The sequence below is a fragment of the Panthera tigris genome, chromosome B1 (genome assembly GCF_018350195.1).
Source record: "Panthera tigris isolate Pti1 chromosome B1, P.tigris_Pti1_mat1.1, whole genome shotgun sequence".
Lineage (NCBI taxonomy): Eukaryota > Metazoa > Chordata > Mammalia > Carnivora > Felidae > Panthera > Panthera tigris.
In genome coordinates this window covers 24,935,720-24,961,442 of record NC_056663.1, presented here as the reverse complement: position 1 = coordinate 24,961,442, position 25,723 = coordinate 24,935,720, and the positions used below count along the sequence as shown (strand labels likewise).

At 38.1% G+C, this 25,723-nt stretch overlaps 1 protein-coding gene across 27 annotated transcripts in view; it reads right to left on the bottom strand.

Annotated features, from left to right (window-relative positions):
* DLC1 (DLC1 Rho GTPase activating protein) overlaps positions 1 to 25,723 on the bottom strand; it is a 560,457-nt gene that overhangs the window by 427,982 nt on the left and 106,752 nt on the right. The window contains exon 1 of one of the 27 annotated variants that reach the window (XM_042983083.1): positions 506 to 526. The exons of the other annotated variants lie outside the window; for them this stretch is intronic. The gene's annotated coding sequence lies outside the window, so the exon portion shown is untranslated. Of the gene's footprint in view, positions 1 to 505; positions 527 to 25,723 lie in introns of those variants that run through there. 27 annotated transcript variants of the gene reach the window in all.

The window sequence follows — 25,723 nt, the reverse complement described above, 5'->3', positions numbered from 1 at the left end:
CTGTCCACTAAATTCAGACTGATGTTTTGCGAAAGGGGCCTCCACAAGCAGGCCCAGATTGCCTGGGAAGCATTTCCTGCCTCTGAGCAGTGCATGTGAGAAAGAGTGCACGAAGCAGAGGGAGGGGGGCCGAGCACAGCCCGCCTGGGCGTTTTAGGAGTTCTGATTTTACACAGAACTGAAGTGAGTTTGTCAAAGCTCTTGAGGTGATTAGCTGGAGAGTCATAAAGTCGTAGAGTTTTCTCTATCCCACACTGCTGATGAATAAAAAAAAAAAAGGAAAGAAAACAGTTTTTTCCTTCCTCTACAGCATTTCCACTATATTAAATGCATGTGCACAACTTAATCCGAATACCTTTGCCGTTCTCCTCTCAAAAGATCTCTTGGGAGAGCAAGATGAATTTAGGTGTTTTAAAAACGGTAATCCCCCAAACGCAAAACTTTTTCTTTTTTTTTTTTTTAACCCTACTTACAAGTTAAAATGCTACAGCCCTGCATACTGTACCTGACAAGATCTGTGAGGATAATCCCGAGAAGCCAGGGGATAGAACGTTGCCTTCAAACCTCTCCAATCCCAGGAATCCTTCACAGAATTAAAGCAGTTTCTGTCATGGCACATGCAGCTTTAGCTCCAGTCAGAAGCCTCCAGTTACACGAGCGCAGGGCTGGGAGAGCAGGAGACAGACTCCATCTTGATCCCATTAGAGTCTTGCTGACATTAAGTACTTGCAAGTTCTTGCATCCAGCACGACAGAGTCCCTGAATCACATCTCCAGAGCAGCTCACGGTATCTGCACCCTTTGTCCGACACAAATTTTGTGAACTATCATCTGTTTATCTTTTCTGCTTTCTTGTGCCTCCACTGAATGACTTCCTCCTAGCCGCTTCAGGCTGGGAACTTGGACGACCATTTGGTTTTGATTAAAACCAGACAGCCAACTCTGGAGAATTTAGGGAATAAGCTAATGGAAACTGCAAATATGGCTTTAATTAGTGCATCAATTAATAATAGATGTTAGCTCGTCTTATAATAAGATGACACACATATCAACGCAGAGGAAGCTCAAGTCCTTTCAGGAAAGAAGTTATACCAATTCTCATTCCTTCATGACCCAGAATTCTCTTTAGGGAAAGTGGAAGGAAAGGAGAGGGATGTGGCCTTAGGACATCCAGGTTGTGCAGAGGCCAGTGGAGCCGCTTTGTTGTTTATACCAGAGAAACAGGAAACAGTATCTCTGAGTTTAATTATCTTGCTTGGTTGAAATTGCTCTGTAATGTCTCCCTTCTACTTTATTTACAATAAGTGGCTTCTCTTGTTATTTATGACCTAAGCATTTTTTTTTTTTTTCTGTGACTAGTGATTACATCAATCTGATTATTGGGTCTACGTGCAGCTTACAAATTTCTAGAGATTTCCCATAATGGGAATTATGCGAACAAATCCAATTTCAATATGATAAATGAATAACATACAGAAAGGTACAAGAAACATTAAACTTTTTAGCCTTAAGAGTCACCCTGTACGTCTCTGACATTGTAAGTAGTTTTCATTGCTGGCTTCTGTTTCAGTTGGCTCTAACTTTTATAAAGACTGACAGATAACTAGATATCACAACGGCCATCTTTTTAGTATCCCCAGAGATAGTGGGTAGCTGATAACCTGAAGAAGCATGATGAGATAGCTACGATTTCTTTTCTTACTGGATAGATAACTAAAATCTCTCAGAAGTAATGCAAATCATGGACTATTAGAGAAATATGAAATAGCAAGACAAAAAGACTGCATATGAATTTAAAGATGAGAAGCATTCAAGTAAAAACATGTGGGCAGAAAAGTGTTAGGAGTTTATAGAAAAACATTAGTGATTTAAAAAATGAGCATTTAGATTCCTTTAATGTAACCTTCAACTACATGGCAAGAAGGAAGTCCATAATTTCATAAATCCTTTGAAGACTTACTATATTCATATTGAAAATACTTCCACCGAAATTATGCCCATTTACTCTTCCCAATAATCTTTTTGTGTGCTCTTATTTTTTTTAAGTTTATTTATTTTTGAGCGACAGACACACACACACACACACACACACACACACACACACACACAGTATTAGCGGGGGAAGGACAGAGAGAGAGAGAGGGAGACATAGAATCTGAAGTGGGCTCCACACTGTCAGCACAGAGCCTGACATGGGGCTCGAACTCACAAATCCCGAGATCATGACCTGAGCCGAAGTTGGAAGCTTAACCAGTTGAGCCACCCAGGCGCCCCAGTGTGTGCTCTTATTTTTATTTTAAATATAAAGCATTGGAAATTTGTGGAATTATTTTTCTCAGAATCACATGATGAAAAGTGACCAAGTGCACACCACAACTCAGATTTTCTGACTCCAGATTCTGTGTCTTTTCCATCCTCGGAGAGTTCCACTGCCTGTCTTGACTCACACTTACTTGCTGTATGAAATTAGGAAGACTGAAACTTTCTGAGTTTCAGATCCCCCTTTAAAAATAGAGACAGCCCTACATAACTCACAGATTGGAACACAGGATTCGCTTTATATACACATATATTTATAAATTTATATTTATTTCCCTCAGGAAAACACTGGAGCAGAATGGAATGGGAATTGATGTAAGTTCTTTCCTAAAATAACTTGTTTATCTCTATCTCTATCTCTGCCTCTGGGCTTCTGGTTTTCTAGTAGACAGTAGGCGCTCAATAAATATTACTACGCTAATTCTTAGCAAGCTTCTCCTCATGAGTGACATAATCCCCCCTTCATACAATTTTGTCTTGCCCTGTTTTCATTGGCCTGAGGAAACAACAAAACCCTATTCACATACATTTATAAATGCCTTTTTAGAGATCTAGACACTCTTAACAGTAATTTTCTCCTTAACGTTCTCTTCTCTAAACAAACAAGACTTCATGCTTTATTCTATTATTAGAAGGATTACTTCCCAAATCTTTAATCACTCTTATTTATTTTTCATCCTTCAGTTGCCTGACTCCAAACAAATCTCAAAACTTATATTCTCATGAAGGCTTTACCAAATATGAGTATAAAGATAAATAATGAGATAATTTCCTAAATATTTAACATAGTGTCAGGCACACAGAAGTGGTCCAAAGTATTTGTCCCTTTCTCCTTTCTGCATGTAAATCTAAATACATCAGTTCCTTACACGTTTCCTTATTACTCTGAACTAGATCACTAATAAAATATGGTATAGAGGCCGTTAGAAAGCTGAAAATAGAGTATGAGCATAGGAGTCAGGCTCCAGAACTAACAATCATGATGACCCTGTGCAAGTTACGAAAGTCATGTGAGCCTCAGTTTTATAGCCTCTGGATCTAAGGATTTTTCAGAATTAGAGATGATAGTCCATGTAAAGCCATTGTGGCTGATGCAGTATTCATTTTTAACTAGAATTGTTTTCACCCTTTATTGTCCTCTCTCATCCTTACTTTGCCCTCTGTGATAATTAAACAAACAAACAAACAAACAACTCATCAGTCTTTTGAACTCTAATTAAATGTATGCATTTGGAACATTTTTACTGGTGGAGGAATTATGTACTTATTTTTAATGTTTATTTATTTTTGAGAGAGAGAAAGAGGGAGAGGAGTAGGGCAGAGAGAGAGGGAGACACAGAATCCGAAGCAGGCTCCAGGCTCTGAGCTGTCAGCATAGAGCCCGATGCGGGGCCCCAACTCATAAACTGTGATATTATGACCGGAGCCAATGTCAGATGTTTAACTGACTGAGCCACTCGGGCACCCCAACATTTTTTTTTAAGAAAAGAGAATAGCAGGGGTGCCTGGGTGACTCAGTCAGTTAAGTGTCCAATTCCTGATCTCGGCTCCGGTCATGATCTCGAGGTTTGTGGGTTCAAACCCCACACTGGGAATCTGTTTCTCCCTCACTCTCTGCCCCTCCTCTGTTCTCTCTCTGTGTCTCTTTCTCAAAATAAATAAATAAATAAATAAAAAGGAAGAATAAGGAATAGAAGTGATTGTGAAGATCAACTTTCTTCCCAGGTACTAGGACGAAATAATACACACTGGCTATGACTGGCTAGTTCTCAGGTGTCTTCATGAACTCTGCACCTCAACTTCTTTTACGGGGTTGCTCAAGGACTCTCATGTAGTCCAACAACCCCTCAGCTGTGCAAAGCCAGATCTGTCCTGTGCAAAGAATGTTTTACTCTTTGTAACTTGAGTAGCAAGCATCATTAGTTCAGCACCCACATTTATCATTTGTCACATTGTGAGTGCAAGTAAAGTTTGATTCTTTCCATTTTTAGGAAGGAATAGCATCATTAGAATGGCAAACTCATAATTAATACATAGATAGAGGGAATGAATGTCTTTAAAGCACTTCAGAAGTATTCACACATATGCACTTAGTGTGATAAATGTAGGAGCATTTTGTCTATGAAAATCAATCCTCTAAAATCTGTATTTTACAACGTTGCCTGCGGCTTATTAGAGTTATCACATGTATGTCAAAGCAGTAAAAACAATATATTCAAGATTTCTAATTAAGTTTTAAAGTATTTAAAATTTTTTTTTAAAGTTTATTTATTTTTGAGAGAGAGAGAGAGACAGAGTGTGAGCAGGGGAGGGGCAGAGAGAAAGGGAGACAGAATCCAAAGCAGGCTCCACGCCCTGAGCTGTCAGCACAGAGCAGGACACGGGGCTCAAACTCATGAGCTGTAAGACCATGACCTAAGCCAAAGTCAGATGCTTAACTGACTGAGCCACTCAGGCACTCCTAAAGCATTTTTCTACATGTGCTTTTTCCAATAGTTGATTTTGATAGACATACACCCACTTAGGAAAAAAAATACAGTTTTGTGGTTTGCATCTAATAATACACATGTACATTACGTTTTTTTTTTTTAAATCAATTTTGTCAAACTTGTGTCAAACTCACTTTCACTAAACATTTAGCATTAATCCATAAATATTTATTAAAGGAACATAATTAAGTTTGATGATAAACTAACCAAAGGATCTGTCATATAAATTCTCCAAAACTAATTGTACCTGTCTCTTGGATGATTATGTTCATTATTTCCCTTCATTGAAAATTATTACAACCCGAGAATAATTATAAAGAAAAAAGTATCTTGATAAATTGCAAATAGCTTACACAATAATCTGAGCAAGTATTAAAAAATTATAGTTTGCACAAACGCAATAGTGTATATGGTTTTAGAAACTGACAATTCTCCCTGTCTGTCCAGTAGGGCCAGGATGCTGTCAGAAGCATGAAGATCCCAAGCCACCCATGACTTGTTTCAGAGAGGTCTGGGTGTGTCCAGCCAGTAGAGGCTAAGGTTGTTTCTATGTCACACAAGGAATTTGTTCCATGTGAAAACATAAGCTAACATCACCATGCAGCACGCTTCAGCATCCTTGCGAAGCATCATAATAACATCCTCATTTCATGGCCAAAAATGTCTCTATATCTTCAGCCAATTCAAAAAATGTTCCTCTTCACTTTGGGCCTGGAGTTCACACTCTCTTCTAGCTTCTCTTACAGTTCTTTCAAATGAGGCCACACATTGTCTCTTACCTGCTCTGTGCACCTGGGAAAGAGGTGAAAGTGCCTGTGTCCAGGTGTCTTCTCTGGGATAAAATCTATGATCCACTTAAAACTCTGTCCGTGGAGAGTCACTCTACCTTACACTGTACCCCATACTCTAGAGTAGAGGCCACATTCCCACCACTGTGAGAATGAGGGGGGGTCATGAAGTTGTTACAAAGTCTTATGTCCTTGAAGGAATATGCCTTCCATTTCTATTAAATATACTTTTTATATTTTCTCCTTTAAAATAGAACCGTTTGTGGGGAACCTGGGTGGCTCAGTCAGCTGGGTGTCCGACTCTTGGTTTCGGCTCAGGTCATGATTTCATGGCTCACGTGTTTGAGCCCTGCATCAAGCTCTGGGCTGACGGTGTGGATGGAGCTTGCTTGGGATTCTCTCTCTCTCCCTTTCTCTGCTCCTCCCCTGCTTATGCTCTCTCTTTCAAAATAAATAACTTTTAAAGTAGAACCATTTGAGAGCCTCCGTATATACAAGTAAATATACTTAATATCTATCCACACATTCAACTAATATTTCTTTGTATTTATTATATTCATGGTACTGTTATGTACTTGGGATGCATCATTAAAAACAACCAGATTAAAAAGAAATGAAATAGAACAAACAATTCTAAAATTTGTATGGAACCAGAAACCCCCCCACAAATAGCCAAAGTAGTGTTGAAAAAGAAAACCAAAGCTGGAGACATTACAATTCCAGACTTCAAGCTGTATTACAAAGCTGTAATCACCAAGACAGGATGGTACTACCACAAAAACAGACACATAGACCAATGGAACAGAATAGAGAACCCAGAAATAGACCCACAAATGTATGGCCAACTAATCTTTGACAAAGCAGAAAAGAATATCCAATGGAATAAAGACAGTCTCTTCAGCAAGTGGTGCTGGGAAAACTGGACAGCCACATGGAGTAAAATGAACTTGGGCCACTTTGTTACACCATACACAAAAATAAACTCAACATGGATGAAAGACATAAATGTAAGACAGGAAACTATCAAAATCCTAGAGCAGAAAATAGGCAATGACTTCTTTGATCCCAGCCACAGCAACTTCTTACTTGATGTGTCTCCAGAGGCAAGGGAAACAAAAGCAAAAATAAACTATTGGGACCTCATCAAGATAAAAGTCTCCTGCACAGTGAAGGAAACAATCAGCAAAACTAAAAGGCACACTATGGAATGGGAGAAGATATTTGCAAATGACATAGCAGATAAAGGGTTAGTATCCAAAAATCTATAAAGAACTTATCAAGCTCAACACCTAAAAAGCAAATAATCCAGTGCAGAAATGGGCAAAAGACATGAATAGACACTTTTCCAAAAAAAAAGACATACAGATGTCAGACACATGAAAAGATGCTCACCATCACTCATCATGAGGGAAATATAAATCAAAACCACAATGAGATGCCACTTCACACCTGTCAGAATGGCTAAAATTAACAACTCAAGAAACAACAGATGTCGGTGAGGATGAGGAGAAAGGAGAACCTTTTTGCACAGCTGGTGGGAATGCAAACTGGTGCAGCCACTCTGGAAAACAGTATGGAGGCTCCTCAAAAAATTGAAAATAGAACTACCCTACGATGCAGCAATTTCACTACTAGGTATTTATCCAAAGGATACAGGAGTGCTGGTTCAAAGGGGCACATGCACCCCAATGTTTACAGCAGTGCTATCGACAATAGCAAAATTATGGAAAGAGCAAAACTGTCCATCGACTGACGAATGGATAAAGAAAATGTGGTATATATATGTACCATGGAATATTACTCAGTGATCAGAAAGAATAAAATCTTGTCATTTGCAACAATGTGGATGGAACTAGAGTGTGTTATGCTAAGTGAAATAAGTCGTTCAAAGAAAAACATATCATATGATTTCACTCATGTGGAATGTAGGAAACAAAACAGATGAACATAGGAAAATGGAAGCAAAAATATAAAAACAGAGAGAGAGGCAAACCTCTTAAATACAGAGAACAAACTAAGGGTTGCTGGAGGGGTGTTGGTAGAGGATGGGCTAAAGTGATGAATTATTAAATTCTATTCATGAAATCATTAGTACCCTATATGTTAACTAAGTTGGTTTTAAATTTAAAAAAAAACATAATAAAGAAAAAGAAATGAAAGAACTTTCCCCTCAAGGAGTTTAAATGGGAGGTAGGGGACTGGTAATCAACAATAAAAATAAGTAAAGTATGTAGTATATGGATAATTACTGGGGAGAACAGAAAATGTAAAGCATGATAAAGAATATGGGGCGGGGGGTGGGGGGCGCCTGGGCTCAGTTGGTTAAGCATCTGACTTTGGCTCAGGTCATGAGCTCATGGCTTGTGAGTTCGAGCTCCACGTCTCTGTGCTGAAAGCTCAGAGCCTAGAGTCTGCTTCGGATTCTGTGTCCCTGTCTCTCTCTGCCCCTCCCCCATTCATGCATGCTCTTGTGTGTGTGTTCTCTCTCTCTCTCTCTCAAAAATAAACATTAAAAAAATTAAAAAAAAAAAAGAATATGGGGAATGAGGGTTGAGGGATGATCACGTTCCAGAATTAAATAAGAGATATCAGGGTAGGTCTCACCAAGGGACTTTCTAGTAAAGATTTTTAGAAGATGAAGGAGATGACTATACAGGTATCAGGATCACAGAGTTTCAGGTGGAATAAACAGGTCCTAAGGAAGAATGTGCCTGGCTATTTCCAAAAATAGCAAGGTGATCAATATGGTTGAAGGAGAAAGGGGTAGAGAGCTAGAAGATGCACTCAAGGAGGTAAGGAGGAACAGGTTAAATAGTATCTTCAAAGGACTTTGGCTTTGAGGGACTGAAAAGTGGAGTCCTTGTCAGATTTTGAGCAGAGGAGTGGTAAGGTCTGCTTTACATTATAATATGGTCACTCTGGCTGGTGTTGTAAGAATAGGCTGAAAGGGATAGAGGGCCAAAGCAGGGAGGCCAGTTAGGAGGTCACTACGGGGGGTGATCCAGGTGAGAGACATGGTAGGTGGCTCAAATGAAGGTGAGAAAGGTCAGGTGTAAAATTTTTCTTTGGTATTTAGTGGCAAGAGTGTTTCCTAAGGAATTAAACTTGCTGCATGAGAAGAAAAGAAGAGATGAAAAAACCTCTTGAGCAATTCAAGGATAAAGTTGCCATCATATGAGTAAGAGAAGGCTCTCAGTGGAGTAAATTTTATATCATATGGAGAAGAATTTTTTTTCCCAATATATGAAATTTATTGTCAAGTTGGTTTCCATACAACACCCAGTGCTCATCCCAAAAGGTGCCCTCCTCAATACCCATCCCCCACCCTCCCCTCCCTCCCACCCCCCATCAACCCTCAGTTTGTCCTCAGTTTTTAACAGTCTCTTATGCTTTGGCTCTATGGAGAAGAATTTTAATGTTAGATGTATTACATCTGAGATGCTTATTAAACTTTTCTAATAGAAACGCCAAGGATCCAATTGGATATATGAATTCTAGTTCGGAAGAGAGGTCTAGCTGGAGAAATAAATTTGCGAGTCTTGAACTGCATATTTAAAGTCTATAATTTCATTGGTTTTGATAAATGCATATTCCTGTAATACGATCGCCACCATCAAAATAATGAAACATCATATTCATCACCTCCAACTTTCCTTGTGCCTGTCTATCACCCAATCCTTTTGCTCCTTTCTCCGCCCCCCCCCTCCGACCACCAAGCAACAACAGATTCTCTTTCTGACATTGCAGATTAGTTTAAATTTTCTAGATATTTATCTACACGAAATCATCTGTATGTATTTTCTTCTGGATTCTTAGCATAACTATTTGAGATCCATCCATGTTGTTGCACGTATCAATGGTCCATTCCTCTTCATTGATGAGTAGCATTACATTATAAGGATATAGCATTCACAGTTTATCCACTCATCTGTCAATGTACATTTGGGACAATATCATTGGGACAAAATTATTTGACTATTACAAACAAAACTGTTATAAACATTCACGTACAAGTCTTTGTATGCATATATGCTTTTATTTCCTAGGAGCGAGTGGTAGATTCATTTGACAGGCGTATTTTTAAATTTTAGGAACTGACAAACTGTTTTCTAAGGTAGATGCTCCATTTTATATTTCCATCAGAAGTTTCTGTTGTTCCACATTGCATGCTGACAATGGGATGATTAATTCTAGCCACTCTGATAGATGTATAGCTGTATCTCCTTAGCATTTTCCTAGTGACTGATGCTTATTTATCACCAGCATGTCTTCAATGAAATGTTTGTTCAAATATTTTGTCCAGTAAAAATTTTTGATTTGTTGCTTTCCTTATGACTGAGTTGTGAGAGATCTCTGTGTATTCTGCATACAAGTCCTTTATCAAGTAACTGAAAATATTTTTTTTCCCAGTCTAGATTGTCTTTCATTTTTAATAGTAACTTTTGGGAAGAAGAAATTCCTAATTTTGATAAATTAAAAAGTTATCAGGTTGTTTCTTTTATAGATTGTGCTTCTGGTCTCACGGCAAGGAAATTAGTTTTCTTGATATCGCAAATATTTTCTTCTATACTTTAAGCTAGAAGTTTTATGATTTTAGATTTTATATATAGGGTCTTTGCTACATTTAAAGTTAATTTGTCTCTATCTCTCTCCCTCCCTTTCTGCCCCTCCCACACGTGCACACACAAGCTCTCTCTCTCAAAATAAGTAAAACTTTTAAAAAACAATTAAAAAAATAAAGTTACATGGCGAGAGTATGATCAAAGTTTTTTTTTCCTTTTTATAATATGGATATCCAATTATTCTAGCACCATTTGTGACAATCCTTTTCCACAGAAGGTCTTTGTCACTTTAACAAGAATTAATTGACCAAATATGTGTGGTTCAATATCTAGACTCTATTAAGTCCCATTGATCTATTTGTCCATCTTTCAGAATACCACATACCATTAATTATAGTAACTTTCCAGCAAGTTTTTAAATCCATTATTGTAAATATTGCTACTTGTTCTTTTTAAAAGTCGTTTTGGATTAGCTAGACCATTGCATTTCCACATGAATTTTAGAAGCATCTTGTTCATTTCTACAAACAAACAAACAAACAAACAAACAAACAAAAGCAAAGAGCAAGCCTGTTGGGATCTTGATCAATTTAGTATTTAAAACAAATGAGAAAGAATTAACCTCTTAATAATATTGAGTCTTCTTTTCCATGAACACAATGTATCTCAAACCTTAGATTTTTAATTTCTCTTGTCAGTGTTTTGTACTTTTGTCTGTAATAGTCTTGCACATTTTTGCCAGATTTATCTATATGATGCTATTGTAAATGATGTCTTAAAAAATTTCCATTTCCAATTGTTTATCACTGTTATAGAGAACACAACTCATTTGTATATATTGACTAGTATCCTGCAAACTTGCAAAACTCATTAACTAGACCTAGTAGCTTTTTTGAAGATCCCTAAGATTTTCTAAATAAGTCATCATGTTGTATGTGAATGAAGACACTTTTGCTTGTTCTTTTCCAATCTGAATGCTTTTAATTTCTTTTTTGTTTTGTTGCTTTATTCCATGGGCTAGAATCTGCACTGCAATACTGAATAACATAGGTGAAGTGGACATTCCTGCCTTTTCTTGAACCTAAGGGAAAAAGCATTTGTTTTTTTTATCATTAATTATGATATTAGCTGCAAAGTATTTTTGTAGATGCCTTTATCAGGGTGAGGAAGTTCCCTCTATTCCAGTGGTTCTTAACTGGAAGTTATTTTGTTCCCCAGGGATATTTGGAGATGTTTGAAAATATTTCTGGTCACCACAACAGGGGAAGTGATGCTCTTGACTGCAAAACATACTGTAATGCACAAGACAGCTTCCCACAACAAATAATTACTGGACCCAGAATATTGACGATGTTGATGTTGAAAAATCCTGACCTGCTCTATTTCTAGTATGCTGAGAGTATTTTTTAATCAGTAAAGATATTGGGATCCCTTCCCCCCAATTTTTTCTGAATAAGATTTTTCTTTTTTAGTATGTATAAAGTTTTTCTTTTTTTAGTCTGTTAATAATGGCACATTTCATTGATGTTCCAATGTTAAAAGAATCTTGCATTCCTAGGGCACTTTGTCATGATGTATAATTATCTTTTATATGATGTATATTTTATATGATGTATTATGTTTTATATATTATTGAATTAAAGTTGCTAATATTTTATTCAGAATGTTTGCATCCTATGTCTAAAAGAAACAATGGCTTGTTGTCTTCTTGTTATCTTTGCTATTGATTTCTAATTTAATTCCATTATGGCTGGAAAACATACTATGGATAACTTGAATTTTTTAATGTATTGAGACTTCTTTTGTGGCTAAAACTATGGTCCATTTTGGTAAATACCTTCAAAAAGGATGTGTATTATTTTTTCTTATAATGTTTTCATAAATGAAGTATCTGATCAAGGTCCAGAGAATTGAAAAAATATTCCCCACTATCATCCGAGAAGGAAGAAATAGCATCATTTATTTATAAACTGGAGACATATCTTTAGATAACCCTTAGTTCCAATGGATTCCCACTGAGCAACCTAATATTTCCTGGAATAGAGGTTACTCTGCTCCTAGAATTTTTAAATATTACCCAGTTTAAACTCTTCATATCAGTAGGATAATAATTTATATTTGAAATAAATATCAAGTAAATATTAGTCAAATGTTTGAAAATGGAATTCAGACAGTTTTTAAGTGTAAACAAATCCATGCATATGCCTATTTGGGCATCCAATAGAAATCATTATTTTACTTATCAATTATCAGCCTTGATAGAAGTGGCATATTAACCATTAAAAATAACACAATTAGAACTGTCCTTTAATGAAATGACATAAACAATTATTAAACTCTTGAAAATTTTTAATATTCTGTTCAATAACCAATAGGACATATTCACGTTTATATAATATCACTTCTATATCCTGGTCCTAATTATTTTCTCGGATAAAACAACACACAGTATTGTGTTTTTTTTTAAATGAATGTCAATGACAAAGTTTCCATTTAGCATGAAAAATGAACATTTTAAAAAGTCTTTGAAATTAAAGTTTTTGTGAAATTACGTTATCTCATTTTGAGTCGGAAAAAAATAGGTTGGGCAGAACGTAGCAAAAACTTTGCCAATATTCAAATGTTAGAAACACAGTTTGAAAGAGTTTATAAAACATGTGTCATAATAGGTTTCTTTTATCCTTATGCTGGATGGTTGAATTTCACTATTAAAATAATCCTATTGTGGAACAAAATATAGCAGAGTTTCCTCTACTTATATTAGGTATTCGTGAGCCAAAGCAGAGTGTTGATTATGGCTGCCAAGTTCCTATGTAGACAAATGAATCATAGGAACACAGTAGCTATTTTATTTGGGGCCTTGCTGAGCTGCAAGATTTTTAATGAGTTAAAATAATATTTTGGGTTTCGAGTAGAAAGTGTGAACTATCAAAAACACAGACATTTGACTTCAAAGTTGAGGGCAAAAACAACTCCACATGCAAAGTCATTCTGAGCAACAGACTCACAGAACTTGGAGATCGAATCCCCTGAGGGCTGGTCTCTCTGTTTCCTTTGGACTGTGTGCGAGGGAAGCCAGTCTGATGGCACTGAAGCTTTTGAGAGATTGTTCAATTACTAGTATGTATGCCCAACAATTTGCACATAAGATAAATTGTTTTAGCTTAGATCTGAATAGCCACGAAGAGATGATTATTTGCTTCTCTTCTAGTTGGGAAGGCAACAATAATGACAATTATTGCTAAACACCAAGGAGACAGAAACCACAGATGGCGCAAGATATGTAAGCAAGTAAAATAAGTGAATTAGAAGAAATATTTTTCTTGGAATGGGCCAAGTAGTTGTGTTAGCAAGAATCTATTTTTTTCAAATATTAGAATAAAGAAGATCAGTTAAACACAACAAATGTTTTTGAACACCTACAGCGAGATTCAGCACTATTAAGGATTTTGAAGATGATTGTGACCCTTTAAAGATAATTGTACCAATTCCTTTTTAATCTTATATTTGTATAAATATGTAGGCCTGCATGGCACCCTACACGGCATTTGTTTTTGTTTGTTTGTTTGTTTTAGCAAATAACAAATATCTATTTAAGCTTTATTTACTTATTTAGAGAGGGAGAGAGAGAGCAGGAGAGGGGCAGGGAGAAAAAGAGAGACAATCCCAAGCAGTCTCTCCACTGCCAGCGTAGAGCCCCATGTGGGGTTCAAACTCACGAACCGTGAGATCATGAGTTGAGCTGAAATCAAGAGTCAGATGTTTAACCAACTGAGCCACCCAGGTGCCCCACTTTTGGTATTGTTTTATTTTCCATTTTAAGTAAACAATGTTTTAAAATTTCACTCCAGATTTTTGTTTTCCGAAGGCCTAACTCTAATATCTGCTTCTCTGTAAATACCTTGCCAGATGATCCAAAAGTGTATTTAGTTATTCTTTTTTCTGTTTTCTCTTCACACTTTATGCCTTCATTCAGACATGCCTTTTGTTTGGGGATATTGAAAGAGAAAATTGTTATAGGAATACCAAAAACTACAGATGAATACTCACATTTAGGAAGGTCATTCCCTGCAATGGAGAGAAGAATTTCAGGGCAAAAGAAAGCAAATAGATAAGAATAAAGGGAACCTCTATCCTGCCGGAATGATGAAACAACTAAATCCTGTAGGTCAATGGGAATGTCACTGCCAGAGTCCTGCTTTTTCCTGTATTGTAAATATATGTTACTTTTCTGCATACTAAGTTGAATCCCATCAGACTCTCCTACTGTGAGTGCAAGGCCATGTATTACAGTTCTATTCCTAAAACCACCCAGTTAAGAGCCAGGAAAAGAAGGGATGGAAGGTTATTAGGAAATCAGATTTGAGCATTAGTTTAATTAGATCATTTTCTCCCATCCATACATTGGAAAGAACAGGAATTTTGATTGTTGTGGACGGTGAAGGAAGAGGGTTGGGGGAGAGGCAAGGGTAACTTAGAACAAGAGGCACATCTGTGCACAGAGGGGCTGAACATTTGTTCTGTAAAGACACTTTGGGGACTTATATAAACTGGAAGGAAACATGCTGGCATCTGAGGGAATGAAGGCAAAAGTCAAAATATGAGGCCTGTTTTGCAACTTTATTTGGACTTGACTGATGTATTATTTTTCTTTTCCCATGTCATGTTTATATGCTTTCCCTAAGTCCTCTGTGCTTACCTACCAACCTGCTGCCTTAGTCATAAGGCTAATACGTCTGTGCCTTAAGAAAAATGGAATTATGCGATGATACAGAAAGAAACTTGCTTACTGCTGAGTTTTAAAAAAAATTCCTTGAAATGCAAACCACAGAGGAAATACCTAATTGCTTTTCTAAGAAATGGTGGAAATTGGTAGGACAAGATACTCCATTTCAGGTTTTTGCTTTCATTCTCTGAAGACATTTCTGTGTTTCTTGGCTGTGTGTGTGTGTGTGTGTGTGTGTGTGTGTGTGTGTGTTTCCAGAAACATGTAGCACACGCTTCAGCCAGACCACATGCCTATGAGTCAATATTTCAGCTTGCATTTGTCTTAAACCGTGAAGCTCAGGGTGTAACCTAACAGAACCTGGCAGGTTGTCTGAATAGTTCTTTCACCACTTGACCCAAAATATAGTAAATCAGATGACATATTGTTCTAATTTTGCATTAGTACTCATATTTTAATAAGGAAAGGAAGAGTGTGTTCTATCAAGATTTTTGAATACAAACAAAATCTAGCTTCAGATCCAACCTATTGCAGAAATTAAACTGGAGTCACCAAATGTAGTTTGCTTTAAAAAAAAAAAAAACAAAAAAAAAACTTGATACGTACATACTTTGGCACTTGCTATGGACTCAATTGTGTCCCCACCCTCCCCAAACTTCAAATTCATATGTTGGAGCCCTGACCCCTGATGTGATGGTATTTGGAGATGGGGCCTTTTGGAGAGGATTAGATTTATATGAGGCCACAAAGATGGAACTCTTTATGGACGTAATAATGGCATTGGTGCCCTTATGAGATGAGCTCTCTCTCTGCCTTGAGAAAACACAGACACATAGGTGATCATCTGTTACCAGGAAGAGAGTTCTAACCTGAACCAAATCATCCAACACCTTGATCTTGGACTTCCCAGCCTCTAGAACTATGAGAAATAAAGTCTGTTGTTTAAGCCTTCCAGTCGATGTTGTTATAGCAGGCCAAGAAGACTAACACAATCTTTTACAAGTTTGGAGTGTTCATTTCGTGGCGTGTGAAGTAAAACTTGACCGTAGAAACTCAATATCTAGTATTGTTGTTATTATTATTATTATTATTATTATTATTATTATTAGTGGTGGTGGTGGTAATAATAATAATAGTTGGAATTTAATGTGAATTACTACTTCTTTCTTGCTAAAATCCCTGGGAAAAAGTCAGTTAATATGTGGATGAAGTTTTATCCTTTCTTCTAAATAAATATGGTGCCATATATATAGTGAGCACAAGAACCATTCTCAGCTCTCCTATCTCTAAGTAAAACAAAACATTTTGCCTGCTTATTTTTAGAAAGACACATCATATATGGAAAAAACACTGTATATTTCTGGTACTTTAGAAATACATCCATTTATGGAACTTCAATTAGTCTAGGTGACTGGTCCAGTCACCCAGTTGGCTAGTTACAAGGCTCCCTTCCCCACCCCAAGAAAAGCTCTTCTTGTCTCAGGGCAGACACCTAGTTTTAGCCTATGATATTTTTCTCCAAAATATTTTACCTATGCTCTGAATTCATTAAGGCCTGACTAGCACCCAAAGGGACCAAATAACATATAAAATATAAAATATAAAATAAAATAAAATAAAATAAAATAAAATAAAATAAAACAAGAGTTAGGGGCTTCTTGCAAAAGCCAGAAGAAGCTTCCTTTCCCTGCTTTCTCCTCACACATCCCTCGAGGCAAGAAATACTGAAGTATCACTTAATGGGATGGGATGGGGATAAGAAAATGAAAGGGGAAGAGAATACTGGGGAAAATGTTTTTCTGGACACGATTCTGCCAAACTAAAAAAATACTTTAAGGATAACTCATCTCTCAGAGTCCCTCTTCATCTGTTTCTTTCCTTCTGTACTTACATACACTTCAACTTCTCCTAAAATGAGGAAGCCATTATTCAGTCCTGTCTCCACTTGGAACTGTTTTTTCCCTGACTGTTTTTTGTTACTAAAACATTGGGAATCATAACAGATATGTATCGAGGGCTCATTAATTGTCAGGCCCTACTCTCAGGGCTGTATGGAATTGCTATTTAAACCTGACAACAATCCTAGGAACTAGGACCTATTAATACGCTCCTTGTGTAGGTAAGGTCACTGAGGTTGAACTTGTCAATGTTCTCACACTGAGAAATACATCAGACTCCAAGGCGCAAGTTCTTAGCTACCGTCTTTCCATCCGTTTGTGTTCTACTCCTCATTATCCTTTCTTACCCTGTTGACCCTCATTTCTCCATCTCTAAACTTGACCATTTCCAAAGTTCTTTTGAATATTAATCTGAAACCTTTCAGTTTCATAAAATGAGAGTAATAAAAGTAAATAGAAGGAATAAATACCTTTTTTTTAGTTTTTAATGTTTATTTATTTTTCAGAGAGAGAGAGAGAGAGAGAAAGACAGCATGAGTGGGTGAGGGGCAGAGAGAGAGGGAGACACAGAATGTGAAGCAGGTTCCAGGCTGTGAGCTGTCAGCACAGAGCCTGATGCAGGGCTTGAAACCACGAACTGAGAGACCATGACCTGAGCAAAGTCGGACACTCAACTGACAGAGCCCCCCAGGTGCCCCATAAATACCTTAAATGCCAATTGTTTTCAAATTGTATCCAAAGTTGTTTATGGCAGCATAATTCCATGGGAAATTTGGAAACAGCCTATTTTTAATTATTGTAAAAAAACCTTGGAGTATGCATTAGTTGAAATGCTCTGCAACATTAATAATGCTTACTTTAGAATAGTGATTACTATAAACAGGAAGCGATAAAACTACCATAAAGAAAAAACAAAAAAAAAATCACAAAAACCTATTCATAGAGAAAAGCACTGGAAAAACACATCAAAAATATAACAGTGGTTCTCTTCAAGTAATAGAACCTGGCATATATATTTCTATGTGCTGTAATTTTTAGTAGTTTCTGTTTTCCATGGTGAGCACATAGTATGGAAGGACAAAATATATTTGAAATGTAGTGGAAATAATGTTTGCAAAGAGTTAATATTTTATGAAGCCTCAGTCAACAACTATCTGTATGGCTTCAGGCAAATAAGTTTGGACCTTAGTTTCCTCATTTGTAAAATTAATGGCAGTGACTAAATATTACAACTCCCATATATCACATTGTAATTTTCATTTACATTAATTTCTTAATCTTGCAAATAATCATGAAAAGAGGACAACATTAGTCCACTCTTTGTGAACAAGGAAGGTGAATTTCTGAATCCTTAAGAAACAAATAGTAGATAGTGAGGACCAAGAACCAAAATCATGTATTTCCAAGGACGATTTTTCAAAATCTCTGTAATCACAAATATTTCATATATTGTTTCTATAGTTCTGATTATTTATGACTCCCTTTCTTAATGTCATCCTTTTGAGTATTATGTCCAAATTCCTTCCAAGCCTTTTAGGTCTTGTTCCATTGACTCCCACTTATGCTAGCTCTCCCAAAATATCTCACCTATTTCTCCAAAAACCTTTCTTTGATGAGCCTACTCGACTATACCTCTTTACCATTTTCCATGGTGAAGACCTTCTATGTTTGTGCCCTCTTACTTCGTTAATGTTAAGGACCATATCTTCACTTGATTATATGTTCTCCTTTTTTTCTTAAACACACACACACACACGCACACACACACACACACACACTGCACCAACTGTAATTCAATAGAAGGCTCAGCACAGTGTAACTTGGATTTTGCAGAGTAGATCAACTTGGGGACACAATTAGGGCACACTGTTGTGGAAGTTCCTGGAAACTGGTGTGTGTGTGCCCTGAAAACTCCTGGCTCCCATAGGGCATGCACCATTTCTTCCCTTTCCTGCTTCAAATGAGGCAAAGAGGTGGCTCTTTGTCCTACAGATCCTAAGTGGAAGTTGAGGTACGGATCTCCAGGAAAGGCACCACCACTCTGGCTGACCAGGCATGGGACACACTCATGGGGATGAAAACCAGTCACTGCCATAGCCAGAGCCAGCTGGTGTCAGCCCCAAAGCCACTGGCTTCTCTCTCAGCAGTGAAAACTGCAGGACTGATTCTTCTAGTATTTTGTTCCTTCTACAGACTTTCATTTGTTAAAACAGTTTTGTTATTGCACTCCTTTGTGAGTCTCTGGGGAGTGTAATGCAGGAAAATCTGAGTGATCTTGTACTGAACGTCCCATCTGACCCCTGCAATGCTGCCCACCCTCCTCCTCTCATGACCTAGTCCATCTGACTCCCACTCATGTAAATGACAGGAGATCCCTATTTCTTCATAAGCATCCATTCAATTATTCAGTACATATTTATTGAAAATTTATTAGGTACTAGACACTGACCAAGGGTTTTGTCCTAGATCGATAAGAAGACAAAGCCCCTTCCCTTTTGCGATTTATATTCTAAAGATGAATGCAGACATTAACCACATGTGTATATATTAATTGTAATGGCAGCTGCTAAAAGGAAAATAAGTTAGAGCAATGGACAAGTGATACCTATGTGTGCACTTGTGTGTTTCTATGCGTGTGCGTGCATGCCTGGATGTGCGCTATTTTAGATAGGTCATTAGGAAGGAAGTTTATGGGAAAGTGACATCTGAACAAAAGCTTGGGGAAGAAGTTTCACAATAAGGGAGAAGGAAATATAAATGCCACGAGACAAAAGCATCTGGATCTCCCTGAAAATCAGGGTGGACACATCTTAGGCACAAATTGAGTTTCCTACTATACCTTGTTTATTGGTTTATACAGAAATAGAATAGACTTTCTCAAGAAAATTCTTATAAGGGCAAATTTCAACATTTAAAAATTAGAGTATATATCTAAATGATAATTTTTTTCATAAAGGGAGCCCAGGGACATGGCAATTGTCCTTTGAAACTATCACACTGGCTTGTAGCAAGATTTTAATAAGTTAGGGGGTATGGTTGCTCATAAAACAAACAAACCAAAAAGTTAAACATTGTGATACAAATATATTTTTAAAAAATTTTTAAGGTTTATTCATTTTTCGGAGACAGAGAGATAGAGTGTGAGTGGGGGAGGAGTAGAGAGAGGAGGAGACACAGAATCTGAAGCAGGCTCCAGACTCTGAGCTGTCAGCACAGAGCCTGACATGGGGCTCGAACTCACAGACTGCCAGATCATGACCTGAGCTAGATGCTTAACCGAGTCACTCAGGCACCCCACATTGTGAGACAAATATTAAGGATTATTATGCAAAACAGTTTTCTATATTTTGAAGAATATTGATATTTATAAATGTCTATTGGTTTGTATAATTCTGCTTATTACCAGATTTTGAGAACTCAACATTCTATATACAGTAAAACCTTGGATTGCAAGTAACTTGCTCTGCAAGTGTTCCACAAGACAAGCAAACATTTGTAAGAAATTTTAAATTGATAAATGAGCAATGTCTTGCAATATGACTAGTATGCTTATTATGACACCGATGTCACAAGATCACAACTGAACCAAAGGTTCTCCTCTCGCTCGCTCTCTCCCTTTCTCTTGCTTGCTGTGGGGCTGTGGGTGATCATCTCCCATGCTCGGATGCTCAGTCTCAGGACATGGTGTTTGTAGAAATTAGCAAGTTTTCAGAACACTGTGAGGTGCCCACAAGTGGCACTAGGGTATTTTTTGTCACCTCAAAGCACCTATGGACAGTCCTCTGCTTTTCCATACAAGAGGAAGCTTAGGAATGCTTTGCTTCATTCTAGGTCAGACTGCCTGCTGATATAGACTCTTTCCTCCACTGCCTTATTGCCAGTTACATTCAATACAGTCTATGACAAGAGTTTATTAATACTGTATTGTAGTCAACACTCATGCAAGCATATACATGCAGAAAAGGGTTGAAAAGAAAGGCAGTAAGGAGATGATTATGGTGGAAGTTAAGAAGGACATCACTAAGAAGTATGGATGAGATCGCAAGGGGCCCAAATTGCCCGATTTTATAAGAAGTCTATATCTGCATCTTGTCTGCAGAGGAGGAGGAGAAAAGGCGGAGGAATCCCTCAGTTCAAATGAGATTAGGGAGATGTGTAAAATGTGGGAAACAGTGCAAAATTTTGTAGAAAACACCACCTGACTAAGGCTGTAGCAGTGCGAGCAATGAATCTGTTTCATGACAACACAATGTCACATTTCTGCAAAATCCTCCAAAGGAGGCAAAACCAAGTGTCATTGGATAGGTTCCTTGTTAAATCTGAACAAAAAGGAAAAGAAAGATTCCATTAAGCCAATAGATAGCAGTGATTCCGTTAGTGATAGTGAAAGTTGTCCTCCATAATAACCCTCCTCTCCTGTCTCCCTCACACCAGTCCTGAAGGTTTTCAAAGGTAAATGCAGGTTAACTTATCTTCTTTCTTTCTTTATTTTTTTAGAATTTTTTAACGTTTATTTATTATTTATTATTGAGACAGAGAGAGACAGAGCATGAACGGGGGAGGGGCAGAGAGAGAGGGAGACACAGAATCAGAAGCAGGCTCCAGGCTCTGAGCCATCAGCCCAGAGCCCGACGCGGGGCTCGAACTCACGGACCAGAAGATCGTGACCTGAGCTGAAGTCGGACACTTAACCGACTGAGCCACCCAGGCGCCCCTAACTTATCTTCTTTATATTTTGTCTTTTCTTTATTATTTTGTATTATATTACAGTATTGTAATCATTTTTATACGAATATTTTTGGGTTGTAGAATGAATCATCTGAGTTTCCATTATTTCTTGTAGGGAAATTCGCTTTGATATACAAGTGCTTCGGATTACAAGCATGTTTCTGGAACGAAATATGCTTCCAAACCAAAGTTTTACTCTAGTTCCTTCTTGGCCTTATAGAACCAACTATACATCTAATCATGGATGGAGGCACAGATTCACATCACTGCTAATGAGACCTTTTGGGGCCCTACCAAAACCACGATACTATGTTTACATTGGACACTGTGCAGAGGTTACAAGTGGGAGCCTGGTTCTCATAGAGCTGATAAATTAGTTTTGGGGGAAAGGAGATTTGTTTTACCACTAATGATATTAACAACAAAGAAGAAGAAACAGTATCTCCCTCTTTACACACCAATAATGTCCAACTAAGTAAGTCGTAGATATTGATTAATGAAGAGTAAGAGGTTTACGTACCACGGAGGGTAGGAGAATGCACAAAGAGGCACACGAAGTTCAGAGGTTCTATCATGAGCAGTGACAGGTGAAGCTGGAGGGAGTGGGGAATTCTAAGGATTATAGGTTATAATTGCAGAGAAGAATTAAGGAGCTCAAGGCTTTTGTTTAATGTACAGAGAGATAGCTTAAAGATGTATATATTTTTAGGGGAGGCTACAATAAAGGAGGAATAAAAGTCTTAAGAAACAAGCTTCTTTGAGCTACTTTATTGGCACTTCTCACTAACTATGTAAAGCAGCAAGGCAGTTACACCCAACTCCTAATTTACAAATGATCAGACTGAGGCTCTAGGAGATTAAATGCCTTGCATCCTGACAGGCGGTCAGCGACTTACAAGGCAGGACTAATCCACGTTACATTGTCCATGGTCACAGTCTTCTTCCAATGCCCTGGGTGGCCTCTGAATTTGAAAATCACAAGCGGCCTTGCACAATGACCTACAGCCATAAGCCGTTGGCAACTTTTGGAGAAGGGATATTCCATATCCATAGGACATGGTGAAACAAGTCCTGCATTTAGAGTATCTTCAATCTTCTCTTTAATCCTTTGTAACTATGAAGTACTAGACCATCTGCATGTCAAAAATGGTTTCCATGCAGCTAAGAATTGGTACCAAAGTTACCATATTTTTGGAAAACACATCATTTTGGAATATTATTAAATATAAGGGAATTTTAATGTTTTTTAAAATTTATTTTTGAGAGAGAGAGAGAGATGGAGAGAGAGAGAGAATGAGCCAGGAAGGACAGAGAGAAAGGGATATACAGAATCCAAAGAAGGCTCCAGGCTCTGTGCTGACAGCTCAGATGTGGGGCTCGAACTTGTGAACCACGATATCGCAACCTGAGCCAAAGTCAGATGCTTAACCAACTGAGCCACTCAAGTGCCCCTAGATGTAAGAGAATTTTAAATCATTAGCATCTTTCCTACAAAACAGCCTATATGCTTTGACAGGATCTAGACCAATTAGGTGTGATACAATTAATAAGGCAGTATAGGGGCGCCTGGGTGGCTCAGTCGGTTAAGCGTCTGACTTCAGCCCAGGTCACGATCTCGCGGTCCGTGGGTTCGAGCCCCGCGTCAGGCTCTGGGCTGATGGCTCGGAGCCTGGAGCCTGCTTCCGATTCTGTGTCTCCCTCTCTCTCTGCCCCTTCCCTGTTCATGCTCTGTCTCTCTCTGTCTCAAAAATAAGTAAAACGTTAAAAAAAAAATTAAAAAAAAAATAAGGCAGTATATTTCTGAGTCTGTAAGCTTCTATTTTAAGCACATTAAATCTTTAATTTGTCAAAAATCATAACAGAAAATACAAACACACTAGTCTGCTGAATATTAGCACAAATTCCAGCTAAAAAGTTCTCACTAGATCAAGAGAAAAAAATCAAGGAAGATAAACACTCTTTCCATTAACATGTAATGTTTCTGTTAACCTCACTTTCTGTAGTTGTGTTCTGGTTCTATCGCTTCTATTCGCCACAAGTTGGCTACACTCAATCATTCTAACACGTGTTGTTATAAAATAGTGTGAACGGCAGCCCTGAATCTCACTGACCGCTCTTTTGTCACCCTCCGGAGCACAATACAACACTGAAAATGTTTGAAGTTCAAGCTGAGCGTCCCATTCAGTTCCTCAAACAAATAGAGTACAAGTTGTCTACACTGGGAAACAATCTCATGTCTTGAGTCAAGGGTTTAGTGAAAAGGGGCACACAGGCTATAAGACTGAAGCACTTTTAGGCAAAGGATGAGTGCAGAGTGAGGGCAACTACTGATGACGGTGACAATGACAACAGCAACAAGAAGACCAGTAACATAATGGTAGTAACAGCCAGCTCTGAACAGCAAAGTTCAGGTGTTCCAGGCCCTGGGCTGCGCAGATTACATCAATTACCTCATTTAAATCTCATAAAGGCTCTATGAGCTAAAAACCAAAATAATTAATATTATTATTAATATAATTTAAATAATTATTTCATCACTATTAAATATCTGACGTGGAGTATCTACTACACGTCTAAAATTTTATAAGCTTATTGCATTTAATCCTCACAAAACCCTCCAAGCTTCCCTTGGGGGAAACTGACCTTTATTATTATTTTTTTAATTGAGGTGTAATTGTCATATAACATCATATTGGTTCCAGGTTCATAATATAATGTTTCAAAATTTGTACTGTGAAATGACCAGCAGAAATAAGTGTCGTTACCATTCGTCCCTACAGAATTACAAAAAACATTTCTTGTGATGAGACCTTTCAGCATCTACTCACTTAGCAACCTTCAAAGTACGCACTCCAGTATTGGTAACTACAGTCTGAAATGCCCACCAGCGGGAGCAGAGATGTTGCTACTCAACATTGTTGCTGCTTTCTCCCTCCAGGCGAGGAAGGGAAGGAACGGAGACTGAATGTGGCTTAGGAGCCTGGAGGACCCAATGTTTACAAACATTCCTGTAAATGGGAACACATCTATTCTGGGCAGACACTTCTGGAATGGTGATGTGAGCACCGAGTATGAAAGGATAGCAGCATGTCAAGAATTAGTGTTTCCAGATCTGGTTGAGACCCCCCACTCTTTGAAGAGGGTATCAGGAGGAGCGCTGTGTCCCGGGTAGGGAATTTGAAGGCCCTGGAGATAGGCGACACTAGTGAGTTGCAGCTCCTCTTATGCTTTGTGGCCAATGTGCGTCAGAAGTTTGTGTGTGTCCTTGGCCAGTTAAAGGAGGACAGCACAGGAGGGTGGCACATCAGTGGGTGTGGCACTGCTTGTCTTCTTCAGTCAGTACTCCTCCTTTAGCACCGGAGCAGGGTCAGATGAGTATCCCATTTCACAGACGGAGAAACAGACTTAGCATCACTATGTAGCCTGCCCGACATCCTTCGGGTAGTAAGTGGCCACGACAGGTTTCAACCTCAGGCTGGCTGACTCCAGCTCTTCCCTTAAGATCGCTGCCCTGTGTGAATAAAGTAAGTACTGTTCGAAAGAAACAGTCCTCTCCTCTGCTGCCTGCTACGCGGATAACAGTGTCATCACTTGTATCTTTTTGCTGTTGCCTTCAAAAGGCCATTTCATCTCACAAAATTTTTCCTGGTTTTACATTTGCTTCTCACTCTTAAAATATAGAGCCAATTAGACATTGTCATTGTGTGTTGCATTTAGTCATTTACATTTTTTCATCCGTAATCTTTGTAAAATATTCTTCTTTTGAATAATTTCACATCCTACCATCATATTTGGTCACAATCATTATTTATACAGATTTTGGGCAACATTTGATTCTGCTTTTGCTCAATTGAGCAAAAGCTTAGTTGTATTTTGGTGAAAGCTCCGATGAGATCAGCATGCTGAGAGCTACTTTAAGGAGAGCAGTTTCAGGGTGCCTGGGTTGCCCACTTGGGTAAGTGTCTTCCTTCCGCTCAGGTCATGATCTCATAGTTTGTGTCTGAGCCCTGCATCAGGCTCTCTGCTATAAGGGCACAGCCTGCTTTGGATCCCGTTTCCCTCTCTCTCTGCCCCTCCCCTGCTTGTGCTCTCCCTCAAAACATAAACATTATAATTTTTTTTTAAAGAAGAGCAGTTTCAATGACGTCCCTCCAATCTCCCTTGAGGTAGGAGACTTCTTCCCCTAGCCAGTGACTGATGCAGTGGGTGCCCAG